Source organism: Schistocerca americana, chromosome 1, assembly GCF_021461395.2.
Source record: "Schistocerca americana isolate TAMUIC-IGC-003095 chromosome 1, iqSchAmer2.1, whole genome shotgun sequence".
In the NCBI taxonomy this organism is placed as follows: domain Eukaryota; kingdom Metazoa; phylum Arthropoda; class Insecta; order Orthoptera; family Acrididae; genus Schistocerca; species Schistocerca americana.
Window position 1 is genome coordinate 1,228,109,576 of NC_060119.1, and position 13,253 is coordinate 1,228,122,828.

Below are 13,253 nucleotides of genomic sequence, written 5' to 3' on the forward strand. Positions count from 1 at the left end.
CTCTATTAATATCTTTCATTTGCTAACTATCCCTATCAGTAGTTAGTGCCTTCCATAGTTTGAATCTTTTATTTAGCTGGCGGTAGTGGCGCTCGCTGTATTGCAGTAGCTTGAGTAGCGAAGATTTTTGTGAGGTAAGTGATTTGTGAAAGGTATAGGTTAATGTTAGTCAGGGCCATTCTTTTGTAGGGTTATTGAAAGTCAGATTGCGTTGCGCTAAAAAAATATTGTATGTCAGTTTTAAGAACAGTCGTGTACAATTTTTCAAAGGGGATGTTTCAACAGATCATTATCCGGGGTGAGACGGCCGCCAACTAAAAATGTAATATGAAAGTTAAAGGTAAAGTGACAAAGTACCAACTGGATATCGAGGGCGACATCGCGAAATGTCTTATATCTGTGATCGATTCATGTGATAGGGACTGCGCCGCACAGAAAATGGAGATGGAGACAGACAACTCTAGACGTTGCAAGGCGGGACTGGGAACGGTGCCAGGAATGGCGTTTTGGTATTCCCGCGTGGTGGCTTGCGCTAGACCTTCGCACGAGTGCGTGGCGAGCACTTGTGTGATTTCACTGCCAAGGACGACGCCAATGTCTGCATTCCTCGCTATTCTGCAACCTGCGGCGCGACTGTCACGGTCTGGTTCTTGCCAGCTTCTTGAGAGCCAGCGTGAAGTGATACAAGAGTACGAAAAAAAAACTTAATCACGTCTCCACCAAAATTTCGGAAAATTTTTATACAAGGCGTTTTGTTCAATACCAGGCGTTGTCAAGGCTACAGAGAGAAAACTGATAGGTTACTACAGATCGTATAACAAGCATTATTGAAAATCTAAGTAAAAATGTTACACTAACGGAGTAGAAAACGTATTAGGAATGATTGCAGCAGCTAAACTTCTCCACGGAAATGGTCATGCGTTCAGAAAACATCGACCAGGCTAAGTTCAATTCGCGCACCTTAAATTCCCACCTTTTTGCAGTTTCTTCAGTTTTAATCTACAGTTTATAACCAATAGATTGTGGTCAGAGTCCACATCTGCCTCTGAAAATGTCTTACAATTTAAAACCTGCTTCCTAAATCTCTGTCCTACTATTATATAATCTATCTGATACCTTCTAGTATCTCCAGGATTCTTCCATGTGTAACGTCGGAAATGCATATACTCCTATTTCCATCTATTGGACTGCAAATTTTTTTCCTTATTTTGTTACCTGAAGATATAACATTTCTGTGTCTTTGTATATTGTAATGGTTTTGCTATTTGTATATATATGCATTTATGTCGATGTATAATTGGTTTGTTTTGTGAATATTATTTGTATTTATACACTGGGTCTGGCCTAGGGAAAACTATACTATCGAACGAATACATCGATAGGTCGTGTGGAGAACGAAAGTGTTTAGGATCTTTGGTAGTGTTAACTCTGTCGCGTGGAGCGCGGTCTGAGCAGGGGGTCTGGCTGGATTAGCGAGTGGAGCAGGTGTGTTGTGTGACGCTCCCGCGAGTTGCCGCGCTTTCGGGGATGGGCAGCATGTAATTGCGCTCGACTTGCTATGATAGTTTCTGACACGGTGTCGCGGACGGGAAGCATTAGCTGGCGCACATCAAGAGCCCGTTTCGCCTGGTGACCGTGTCGAGAAGAAGGCGCGCCAACATCCAGCTTCTGCAACAGCGACGGCCGACAATGAGTGACTGTCGCCACCTCCTCGATCGACGGCTTCAAACCTTCAAGCAACCAACAAGGAAGACTGGAAGCACGTAAAGTTTTAGAACTGTATGGCAGACCTCAGCTTTTCAAACTGTTCCATTTTCGTAACTATAATTACAGCAACTTAGCATGAACCTTTGTTGCTCATTGTCCCAATTGCATTACCAAGCAGGGTGCCTTCCTTTTCCGGAATGAACCCGAGTGTCGTTGAAATTCAAACGCCAGCATCATTCGATTTCACTGCTTTAATTTCAAAGTTCAGTTAAGGTATTCATAGCTGGCTACAATATTTAGATTACACAAGCACAAATTAAGAATGCGAGTTTTGTTAGCATATTTTAGCTTACCTGTGACTGTAGCTCAGCTTGGTACGTACTAAATTTTACTATTGTTAATTGTTCAGAATCATTTAATTCAAGTTCAAAGTTAAATCTCTTATTTCTAAATTGCGTAGATTCAAGTAGCTTTTGAAATGATTGTTGAGGTAGTCCAAGACTAACCGTATTTTACTGAATGTCGATGTGCTTCAGAAAGAAAGCTCACTATTAACTTCAGTCACTAAATTAACTTTCGATTTTCCGGTTTTATTCATTCTTTTGCTAAATTAAGTCAGAGTGCAGCGAAATTTATTACTTCTGACAAAATTTCAGTTTTCACACTACACGTGTCAACCTTCAGTTGCCACGCTTCTAGTGCTAATTATATGTGTAATAACCTTTCTTTTTCAGTTACTATAGTAATTGTCCATAGGACTGGCAACCGTAATTTCCCCCAAATCTCAAATATCTAATTACCGCTAGTTAATTGTTAACGTAACGGCCGCACATTTACTTTCTTTATTAACTTTACCCCTTTTCAAAATTAATTTCCACCAGTTTCATTTGCATTTTTCCTTTCATTTAGATGTAACCCTTTCCTCCCTCTTTACCGACAGATTAACTTCGGTGACGATTGCTTTTCCCAAATTTCCATTAGGTACACGCTGTTTAATTTTTCATAGTCATTAAGTTCGATAAGTGAGGGGGAGGTTACACATGTATACAACCTTCTTTTATGATTCTTGAACCAACCAACACAAATCTAAAGGCTGTAAATTCAACTAAATGCATAGGGACTACAAATACGGATAACTGCAATTGGAACGATCCCACAGAGAATGTTGTAGGTGAAACAAACCGAAGATTGCGATATATTCGCTGAGCACTTAGAAGATGTAACGATCGACTAAAGAGACTGGGTACACCACGCTTGTCCACCCTCTTCTGATGTACTGGTGTGCGGTGCGCGATCCGCATCTGATGGGACTGGCGGCGACATGAAGGGCAGTTCGTTTTGTATTAACGCGAGAGGGGGAGGAGAGTGCAACGGACATGATGTGTCAATTAGGGAAGCGGTCATTGAAACAAAGGCGTTTTTCGTTGCGGCCGAATTTTATATCACCAAGTTTTTCCTCCGAATGCGAAAATATTCTGTTGGCTCCCATCTACATAGCGAGAAATCGTCATCATGATAAAATAAGAGAAATCAGAGTTCGCACAGAAAGATTTAAGTGCTCGTTTTTCCCGCGTTCTGTTAGAGAGCTGGAACCGTAGAAAAATAGGTTAAAGGTGGTTCGATAAACCCTCTCCCATGCACTTAATTGGAAATTGCAGAGTAATCATGTAGATGTGGCTGTAGATGTAGATGAGAAGCCCGAAGCGTAAGTAAACTTAGGTGTGAAAGGGTACGAGTACGTTATAAAACATGTGGCGATGTGTCCTGCTTCCGACAAGTATTTAAATAGAGGTATTCTCGTGTGGCGGATATGAGGGGGGCATGAAATTTTGCCTTTGGTACATGTGCCATCATCTCTCGTTGACTAACCACACATGAATGTTCGAGTATGGGTCAGTAAATAAGGTAACAAGAGTCCCATCTGTTGCGGATCGCGCTCCGCACACCAGTACTTCAGAAGACGGCGGGTAAGCGAGGTGTACCCAGTCTCTTTAGTCCATCGTCACATCTTCTGAGTGTTCTACCAATAAATTCCATGTCGGGACAGGAGTTTTCAAACGTCTCCACAAGCTGTGCTTTTGCGCGCTTCCAAATACAGTAACATGATAGTGGCGTTGAGGAATACTTAGTTGGCGAGTGAAGTGTAATGTGTATTAAGGTTGTTCCGTTTAAAGAAAACGTTCCCAGACGCGCAATTCATCGCCAATTAATGGAAGTTTATGGAGCAATTGTAGTGTCACGGAAACAGGTGTGGTTATCGTGCAAGGAGTTGGGTAAAGGCAGAACAGAGAAGCGAGGCGAGCGAAGGTCAGATGACGTTTGCCGTCTTGAAGGGCTGATTCAAGCCGATCGTCGAAGTCAGATGAGGCAGACTGCACACAAACTTTTCCTCTCCATTTGGAGTATACCACAAAACGTTGAACGAACAGAAGACGCCTTTTCTCTGGGTATCGCGTCAGCATTAAAACGAGAATAAAGACAATCGAAACGGGTTGCCTCTCCAGCATTCAGAGAGGTTTGAGGCGAAGAGTGTTCATTCCTGCACGACATCGTCATAGGGGACGAAACATGGGTGCATCGTGTGACACCTGAGACGAAGAAAGTATCAAGTGTTACGGGGGACACCGCCCCCACCCACTCACCTTCCCCCCCCCCCCCCCCTGTAACCTCCCCATCACTTATCGACCTTAATGACAGTGAAAAATTAAACCGCGTGTACCTAATGGAAATTTGGGAAAAGTAATCGTCACCGAAGTCAATTTGTCGGTAAAGAGGGAGGAAAGGGTTACATCTAAATGAAAGGAAAAATGCAAATGAAACTGGTGGAAATTAATTTTGAAAAGGGGTAAAGTTAATAAAGAAAGTAAATGTGCGGCCGTTACGTTAACAATTAACTAGCGGTAATTAGGTATTTCAGATTTGGGGGAAATTACGGTCGCCAGTCCTAAGGACAATTACTATAGTAACTGAAGAAAGGTTATTACACATATAATTAGCACTAGCAGCGTGGCAACTGAAGGTTGACACGTGTAGTGTGAAAACTGAAAGTTTCTCAGAAGTAATAAATTTCACTACACTCTGACTTAATTTAGCAAAAGAATGAATAAAACCGGAAAATCGAAAGTTAATTTAGTGACTGAAGTTAATAGTGAGCTTTCATTCTGAAGCACATCGAAATTCAGTAAAATACGGTTAGTCTTGGACTACCTCAACAATCATTTCAAAAGCTACTTGAATCTACGCAATTTAGAAATAAGAGATTTAACTTTGAACTTGAATTAAATGATTCTGAACAATTAACAATAGTAAAATTTAGTACGTATCAAGCTGAGCTGCAGTCACAGGTAAGCTAAAATACGGTAACAAAACTCGCACTCTTAATTTGTGCTTGTGTAATCTAAATATTGTAGCCAGTTTTGAATACTTTAACTGAACTTTGAAATTAAAGCAGTGAAATCGGATTATATTACTTTAATGCTGGCGTTTGAATTTCAACAACACTCGGGTTGATTTCGGAAAAGGAAGGGACCCTGCTTGGCAATGCAATTGGGACAATGAGCAACAAAGGTTCATGCTAAGTTGCTGTAATTTTGCGAGGCAAATGGAACAATGTGAAAAGCTGAGGTCTGCCATACAGTTCTAAAACTTTACGTGCTTCCAGTCTTCCTTGTTGGTTGATTGAAGGTTTGAAGCCGTCGATCGAGGAGGTGGCGACAGTCACTCATTGTCGGCCGTCGCTGTTGCAGAAGCTGGATGTTGGCGCGCCTTCTTCTCGACACGGTCACCAGACGAAACGGGCTCTTGATGTGCGCCAGATAATGCTTCCCGACCGCGACACCATGCCAGAAACTATCATCGCAAGTCGAGCGCAATTACATGCTGCCAAACCCCGAAAGCGCGGCAACTCGCGGGAGCTTCACACAACACACCTGCTCCACTCGCTACTCCAGCCAGACTCTCCTCTGCTCTGCCCGCGCTCCACGCGGCAGAGTTCACACTACCAAAGATCCTAAACACTCTGGTTCTCCACACGACCTATCGACGTATTCGTTCGATAGCATAGTTTTCCCTAGGCAAGACCCAGCGAAAAAAATACAAATAATATTTACAAAACAACCAATTATACATCGACATAAATATATATATATATATATTATAAAGAGACAGAAATGTCATATCTTGAGGTAACAAAACAAGAAAAAAAATTATAATACAATAGATGGAAATAGGAGGATATGCATTTCCGGTGTTACACCCCCCTTTACCAAATCCAGGATACGAATTTACAAACTACAGTACACGCGAATAGGGCTATGGCCAGTCATAGTTAAGGCTACAGTCGGAGTTGAGGCTATGAATCTTTGGGCCTCGCAGGATGTGGTGCTGATTGATTTCCTCGCCGACTGAGGTTCACGAATGCTGGCAGTTACTTTGCCGCGCTACAGAAGGCGATTTGGAAGGGACGACTGTGATTGATTTCGAAAAGTGTCGTGTTATCACGACAACGCAGGACTGTGTACAGCTACGGTTTCGCGTGACTTGGTGCAGCGTTTCCGATGGACTATGGAACAGCTTCCTTACAGGCTGGATCTCTCTTCTGACTGTCAAAAACGCGCCTGACCGGTCGTCATCAGAAACACTGTCGGCGTTCTGCGGCTGATATTAAGTTATTCGTTTATGCCGTTTGCGACAGATCGATTTATCGATGGAACAAGTACGTAGATAACCATGCTGTGTGGAATAGAAGTCTGTAATAATCATTAGCAGTCTTTGCATATAATACATTATAGACGAAGTACCTTCATAAGTACAGAGGACCATCTCCTGGATGAGCCCAGTCTACCTTACAATGCTGTATCACGCTTATTTGTCTTATTACCCGGTTCTTTACGTTATGAGATTACGTAGATACAAGGATTGGAAATCCCTGTCAGTAGCATGATAAGGAACAGTCCACGCTGTATATAGGCCTTCGTTCACACGGAACATAGATAGCTGTTCTCTCGTGATCATTATCAGTATATATCCGTAAACATTAAGTAATCACTTATTTTTAAGCAGAAGGTACTTCGCGTAAGTAAAAAAAATACCAGCTAGATTTTGTATTACGCACAGTTCTAGAAATAGTGCAATGAGATTGTATACGTGGAAGAGACCTGGGGAACCAGCACGTTTCATACAGATTACACTAGTAAAGAAATTTAAACATTTTTTCGGCATCTGGTTTGTAAATGGGTGGATTTACCTAATTTTGGGATGCTGAATACACTGGTAAAATCATTTTTCTCTATGACTTCACATTTCCTAGATACACAACAGAATAAAAAATGGTAATAGCAAGAATTGACGCAATTAACTCAAACGAAAATACACATTCAGAACGTTTGAAATCAATACTATTTTGTGTGTATATATGGGCATGATGCCAATAAAAGGTCCAAATTAGTTCAGAAGATATTTTCCCCTTTAATTGTCTTTGGTTTTTGAAAAATGCGACGACGGACATCTTCTTTGTTTGCCGTTTCATCACTCTCCCTAACAAGACCCCAGCAGTAGTCACCCATCATCGAAGGGTTCCAATGGCCTTGGTAACGGTGTTCCATGGTAGGAATGTCTTGGTGAAAGCGTTCACCATGCTCATCGCTTACGGCTCCCAAATTTGCCGGGAAGATATCAAGGTGAGAACGTAAAAAGTGAATTTGAATCGACATTCTACACCTCATGTTCTTATAGTTGTCCAACACCTCATTCAGAATGGTAACATGGTTGTACTTTCTGTTACCCAAAAAGCCCTTCGCAATTGCTTTAAAAGAAGACCGAGCAGCTAATTGGATATCTGTGAGTTTGGTATCAAAGGTTGGATCTTTCAGCAATTTTATTATTTGTGGTCCAACAAACATGCCCTCTTTCAGCTTTGCCTCAATTTGGGAAACTTTTCTTTTAAGTGACTGATGGCCTCACCTTCTTTATCCAGAGCTCTTACAAAGTTCTTGACAAGGCCCAAATTGACATGAAGGGAAGGCAAAATGATTTTCCTGGGCTCAACCAATGGGGTATTGTTCACATTTACGTTTCCAGGAACATATGACGGACGAGTCCAGGTGTAGACCGAACAGTAATTCTCGCCGGGTTTTCATCTGGCGTGAACCAGGAACCAGATACCAACCCCTTAATGTCTTTGAAGGGGACCTGTATGGAGGTCGTGGTTTGATGGTGTTGGGTGGGATTATGATTGGTTCACGTACACACCTGCATGTCTTTGACAGAGAAACTGTAACAGGTCAGGTGTATTGGGACGTCATTTTGCAGCAGTATGTCGGCCTTTTCAGGGGTGCAGTGGGTCCCACCTTTCTCCTGATGCATGATAACGCACGGCCCCACCGAGCTGCCATCTTGGAGGAGTACCTTGAAACATAAGATATCAGGCGAATGGAGCGGCCTGCCTGTTCTCCAGACCTAATCCACATCGAGCACGTCTGGGATGCTCTCGGTCGACGTATCGCTGCAGGTCTGAAACCCCAAGGACACTTCAGGAGCTCCGACAGGCACTGGTGCAAAAATGGGAGGCTACTATACCCCAGCAGCTGCTCGACCATCTGACCCAGAGTATGCCAACCCTTTGTGCGGCCTGTGTACGTGTGCATGGTGATCATATCATTTATTGATGTCGGTTTACATGCGCAGGAAACAGTGGCGTTTTGTAACACATGTGTTTCAGGACGGTTTTCTCAACTTATCACCAATACTGTGGACTTACAGATCTGTGTCGTGTGTGTTCCCTATGTGCCTATGCTATTAGCGCCAGTTTAGTGTAGTATCACTTTGTGTAGCACCACATTCTGCAATTATCCTTAATTTATGAGCATGAGTGTAGTTTGCAAACACAGGCCTCTTACAAGTTTCTCATATAAGATCTCGTACTCCCTGAAATATTGTTTTCCGAACAGTTTCTTTATCTCACGTTTGCGATGTTGGGTGACGGCTCAGATGTTCACCGCCAGCCTGTAATACGAGACGTATCTCAACGCCCATGTTAATAAAACACCGCTTGCGCAGCCGAATGGTTAAAGCCGGCACAGTAGCTCAGCATGTTCGGTCAGGGGAATGTTCACTCCATGTAATTAAAAAATTAATAAAAAAACTGACCGAAGTTCTTATCGACAGAATATGAGAAATGTCATGCGGCTTGCGCAAGGAATGAACGATGTAACGACATCTACACTTACATCTACATACACACTTCGCAAGCCACCATACCGTGCGTGTCGGAGGATACATCGACAGTCTGCAAATCACACTTAAGTGCCTGGCAGAGGGTACATCGAACAGCCTTCACAATAATTCTCTTTTATTCCAGGCTCGAACAGGATGCTAAAAATTATGGCTAGACGAGGGTATGACATGGGTACAGCACCGCACTCTCTCATCAGCATGTATTCTCTTATGCGTACCGGAGACAAAAGGAACGCCAGCCTCTTCAGTAACGTAAATAACATTTAAATCTGTGTCCGACTGCCTTTTCTGTCGCCACAGTGGTTAGTTAATGAAACTGATGGAGGCTGTCTGCTGCAAGCATCTCTGAAACGTGTTGTCTTTGCTCTGTGTGTATTCGTATTTTATTTGTGTGTTGTGTTTCTGAGGCAGAGATGGCCAACAATCGTTAATATGGCACAGTAATTAAAGCTGGTTACCCTAAAGATGTCGGCACACGGACCGCGCATTCGGACGTCAACGTTGAGTCTGCCGAGTTTCTGACGTCACAGCGTGGAAAAGGCGCTTTGGGGAGTCTTTCCGCCTTGCAGAGCAATATCTCGCGTGTCAGATATTCTGAACGTGCGTTTGAGCGTAGACCAATGAGGTGGAAGAACGCCATCTACCTCACATGTCGGCATCTCTCTTCAGCACACAGTCGCTTTCCGTTGAAGCCCATATGTATACACTAGTGAGCCGAAACATTATGACCCCCTGGTTAATAGCTTGTTTGTCCATCTCTGCAACGAAATATAGCAGTGATTCTGCGTATCAGCGATCCGACAGTTCGTCAGTAGGTATGTGGCATTAGATGTCTGCGCACAAGTCATGTAATTCACGTAAACAACCGGCCGTTGATTTGCATTCGAGGCGATGGAGCCCGATAGCGACCTAGATGGGTCTATAGGATTTATATCGTGTGAATTTGTTTGCCGATACATCAACGTGAGTTCACTATCATGCTCCTCACACCATTGTAGCACGGTTCTGGCTCCGAGAGACGGATATTTATACCGCTGAAAGAACACAGCGCCGTGGGGGAAGACGTCTACCATAAAGGAGCGCAGGTGGTTCGCAGCTGCCATCGTCTCTTTCATTACGAGGTGCATTCAAGTTCTAAGGCCTCCGATTTTTTTTCTAATTAACCACTCACCCGAAATCGATGAAACTGGCGTTACTGCTCGACGTAATCGCCCTGCAGATGTACACATTTTTCACAACGCTGACGCCATGATTCCATGGCAGCGGCGAAGGCTTCTTTAGGAGTCTGTTTTGACCACTGGAAAATCGCTGAGGCAATAGCAGCACGGCTGGTGAATGTGCGGCCACGGAGAGTGTCTTTCATTGTTGGAAAAAGTCAAAAGTCGCTAGGAGCCAGGTCAGGTGAGTAGGGAGCATGAGGAATCACTTCGAAGTTGTTATCACGAAGAAACTGTTGCGTAACGTTAGCTCGATGTGCGAGTGCGTTGTCTTGGTGAAACAGCACACGCGCAGCCCTTCCCGGAGGTTTTTGTTGCAGTGCAGGAAGGAATTTGTTCTTCAAAACATTTTCGTAGGATGCACCCTGTTACCGTAGTGCCCTTTGGAATGCAATGGGTAATGATTACGCCGTCGCTGTCCCAGAACATGGACACCATCATTTTTTCAGCAGTGGCGGTTACCCGAAATTTTTTTGGTGGTGGTGAATGTGTGTGCTTCCATTAAGCTGACTAGCGCTTTGTATCTGGATTGAAAAATGGCATCCACATCTCATCCATTGCCACAACCGACGAAAAGAAAGTCCCATTCATGCTGTCGTTGCGCGTCAACATTGCTTGGCAACATGCCACATGGGCAGCCATGTGGTCGTCCGTCAGCATTCGTGGCACGTATCCACTGCAGTCTTAACTGACGATGTCGTTGGGTCAATTGGTCAACACGTAGGGGTGAACTACTGCGGAGCTTTTTTTTCAACAGCGTATGATGAACGGTGTTCTCCGGAACGCTTATCCGTGCGCCAGCATTGCATTCTTTAGCGCCTAGTAGTAGTTTCACTGTCCTCCTACCTCTTTCCGTAGATGCTCACGAGAGTGGCACGTGAACATTCGACCAGCTTCGCCGTTTTCGAGGTACTCGCTCACAGGCCCCGCGTAATAATAATCTGCTCTCTGTCAAAGTCGTTTATCTCACTGGATTTCCACATTCCCAGCCCATATCTTCCTTAGGGAGATCCCCCGTCCATGTGAGCTCCGCTAACACACTTCTGTTACCGCGTCACGTGCCCGCAGCGCCATCAGGCGGCATCCAACGTTGCGGTGTTCTGTGGTAATAATGTTTTGACTTATCAGTTTAAGATGCCACGGATTTCCTCCTTATCGTGAGACGGCCACGGAGTACTGCAGGTAGCCTTGCTCGGTACTTTACCGCAGCCACTGGAACAGTTGTCTCCAGACACACAGTCTACAGACAACTGAACAGACATGGTTTATTCGCCCGGAGACCTGCAAGGTGCATTCGACTGATCCCTGGTCACAGGAGAGCCCGTAAAGCCTGGTGTCAAGAACACAGTACATGGTCATTGGAACAGTGGTCCCAGGTTATGTTCACGGACGAGTCCAGGTGTAGACTGAACAGTAATTCTCGCGGGGTTTTCATCTGGCGTGAGCCAGGAACCAGATACCAACCACTTCATGTTTTTGAATGGGACCCTTCTGGAGGTCGTGGCAGACTGGGTGGGAGTCAGTCTCGCACACTGGTCCGCAGCTTGTAATCTAGGGGCTAGCGTTGCAGCCTCTGGATCACGTCGTCCCGGGTTCGATTCCCGACCGGGTTGGGGATTTTCTCTGCCCGACGACTGGGTGTTTGTGTTGTCCTCCTCATTTCATCATCATCATCATTTGTGAGAATGACTAGATTGGACTGTGAAAAGAAAATGGACTGTGTAAAGATTGAGTCTTTGTACGGGCGCTCATGACCGTGCAGTTGAGCGCCCCACAAACCAAATATCATCATCATCAGTCTCGCACGCTGCACGTAGTCGCCTACCGTCCATTGGGCCACTTAACATGGCAACAGTATTTTCACAGCAATGCTCATTTTCTGTATGTTTCTAGTTTCGAACTGTTGGTGTTGTCATTAAAATAACACTGTTCGCTGACGAAGTCTTGTAGGGTTGTCAACCGAGTCAAGGCGTCGTTACGCGGCAACGTTTCAGCAAGCTTCCCACTTGCAATCTTCAGGCGAAGGATCGGGTTCGTGTCCTGTCCGGTTGTTTACAGCCGCTCGAGCGCAGGGCCCTCTGCCCCGTCTGCATCGGCGGAGCCAGTCGCGCACCCGCAGCTGACGTGTCGAGGCCCGTGCTGAGGGAGAGTCGCGGCCGCTGATGGCGGAGCAAAGGAACCTGCGGTCCAACGGTTGTAAAGAACCGGACAGGACACGAACCCGACCCTTCGCCTGAAGGTTACAAGTGGGAAGTTTGCTGAATCGTTGCCGCAGAACGACGTCTTGACTCGGCTGATAAACCTAAAAGACTTCATCACCGAGATTCGCCAAGAAAGTCTAAATTCACATATAACAGTGATCGCTTTCCCCGATTTCTATAAGAACCCTATATTTCAAAGCAATAGAAATTTTACGAATGAACCTTACTCTTTTTAAAAAAAAGTTTTATTAAAAAACAACAATTTTTAGCACTCTTAATGTAGGTTAATTCTTACAGAGAAGAAAACAGCAACCAGCACTATTAATACCGGTATTTATTTAGGTAAATAGCGCCGTTACCGGTTTCGAACTGGCAAGTTCATCATCAGACGGCTGTTCACATGATTTTCAAGATACACTTTACAATATCGTCCGTTTTCGATTTTTATTTTTCCACTGTGGCGAAGTATTTTGCCCCACGGTAGAAAAACAGTGTTAGAGGCGCCCTATGTGAAAATAACTGACCTCCAGACGATGAAATACAGCGTACTTGTGCTGGTAGACGTTGCTTGTTATATTTGATGTTGAGGATTGCCTTTGTTAGGTTTCTTCTGCATCTTCTGAAATCGTGAACATTTCTCATTGCCTGGCGAAAATACCTCGCCACAGTGGAATAATAAAACTCGAAAACTGACGATAATGTAAAGTGTATCCTGAAAATCATGTGAACAGCCGTCTGATGATGAACTTGCCAGTTCGAAACCGGTAACGGCGCTATTTACCTAAATAAAGACCGGTATTAATAGTGGCTGGCTGCTGTTTTCTTCTCTGTAAGAATTAACCTACATTAATTGTACACAGCCACGGTCTCACCGTGTCAGTTTTAGACAAAATAG